Here is a 1833-nt window from a genome sequence, read left to right as displayed (position 1 = left end):
AAAAAAAAAAAAAAAAAAAAAGAGTCAGGGCCTTGCCATGTTGCCCATTCTGGTCTCAAACTTCTGGGTTCAATCGATCCTCCCACCTTGGCCTTCCAAAGTGCTGGGATTACAGGTGTGAGCCACTGCACCCAGACTGTTCTGTCTTTTTGGAATGACTTTCTCTCCCTTTTTTATCTGGTTGACTCCTAGACACCGCCTCCAGGAAGCCTTCTGTGCTTGGCCCTTGGCTCCCTTGAGTCAATGCCTTTCCACAGCTTGCTGGATCAGTCCTTTGAAGGCACTTGCTATAGTGTGCAGTGCTTTCTTAGACCAGCAACTCTCACCCTTGACATCATCAGAATCACCACAGGGGCTTGTTAGAACAGAGATTGCTGGCCACAGGCCCCAGAGTGTCTGATTCAGCAGGTCTGCAGTGGGTCCTGAGAATGTGTGCTTCTACGCATTCACAGGAGATGCCAGGCCTCCTGACCCGGGGAACACACTTTGAACCACTGGCTTAGACCACATGCTCTAGGACAGCAGGGATCTTGCCTATTTGTTCCCCACTGCACCTCCAGCAGCACCTCACAGTCTCAGCCATTACATGGAAAGACAAAGTCAAATAACAAGACTTAATATACAAGATTTCCCAAGGCCTGTGTGCTGAGCCCACAGGTTGTGCCCCGGCTGGAGGTGTGAACTGTCTCTGAGAGGGCCATGTGAGTGCCCAGCGGGAGCAGTCCGGGAATGGCAGGAGGGCCGTGTTCTGGGTCAGAGCGCCCTCTGGTGCCAACATCTCAGCTCTGCACCTGGAGCTGAAACTGGACGGGTGACATCAAGGGAGACCCCAACCGACCTCCCAGCTCCTGGTTTTCCCCTCTCAACCTCGTCCGTGTCACCACCAGGAGTAACTTGCTAAAACTCAGCTCTGACCCTACTCCCCTTTGCCCCTCTCCCAGCTTAAGCCCGGCACTTGGCTGTCCACTGCCCTCTGGACAAACCTCAGTATTCAAGGTCCTTGGCTGTCCTCTGGTGACTCTCCGGCTTTCTGTCCTGCGGTATCCTGTGGCTCTCCTCATGCACTGTTTAATTTGTCCACACCAGACAGGTCATGGACTTTATGCTTTCCTACAAGCTATTCCTAACAGGACTGCAACCCCACCTTCTCCTCCGGAGAAACTGATCCTTTTTAATGTCAAATATGGCCTCTTCCATGAAGCCTTCCTGGATTCTCCGAGGCAAAAGTGATTGTTTCTTCCTTTGTGTCTGTAAAGCCTAGTGCACAGGCCACTATGGAGTGGGGTCTGGGTCCTCCTTGAGACCATGGGCTCCCTGGGGCTCCTGACTCAGCTTTGGTGTATCAATAAATGCTGGAATCTACAAAGCTGCTTTCCTTCTTCAAAGCTAAAACCCACTGTCTACTACCTAAGTCTGCATAGATCCTTAGATATTCAATCATTTATTCAACCAGCAAATATACCTGAGGCCTTTCTTTTTTTCTTTTTTCTTTTTTTTTTGATAGAGTTTTGAGCCCAGGCTGGAGTGCAGTGGCATGATCTCAGCTCACCGCAACCTCCGCCTCCCGGGTTCAAGTGATTCTCCTGCCTCAGCCTCCTGAGTAGCTGGGATTACAGGCATGTGCCACCACACCCGGCTAATTTTGTATTTTTAGTAGAGACGGGGTTTCTCTATGTTGGTCAGGCTGGTCTCAAACTCCTGACCTTAGGTGATCCGCCCACCTGGGCCTCCCAAAGTGCTGGGATTACAGGTGTGAGCCACCACGCCCAGTCAAGGCCTTTCTTCTGGAAGGCGTTAGTCAATCCCAGTGAGGGCGATACGGAGGAGAATAAA

General features: G+C 51.2%; 1 pseudogene; it reads right to left on the bottom strand.

Annotated features, from left to right (window-relative positions):
• The window catches only part of LOC108530320 (ubiquitin-conjugating enzyme E2 variant 1 pseudogene), a 12136-nt pseudogene extending 11075 nt beyond the window's left edge, over positions 1-1061 (bottom strand).
• Positions 1062-1833: the final 772 nt, after the last annotated feature.

The sequence above is a fragment of the Rhinopithecus bieti genome, unplaced genomic scaffold (genome assembly GCF_001698545.2).
Source record: "Rhinopithecus bieti isolate Rb0 unplaced genomic scaffold, ASM169854v2 scaffold_6907, whole genome shotgun sequence".
Classification (NCBI taxonomy): domain Eukaryota; kingdom Metazoa; phylum Chordata; class Mammalia; order Primates; family Cercopithecidae; genus Rhinopithecus; species Rhinopithecus bieti.
This window is presented reverse-complemented; position numbering and strand designations above follow the sequence as displayed.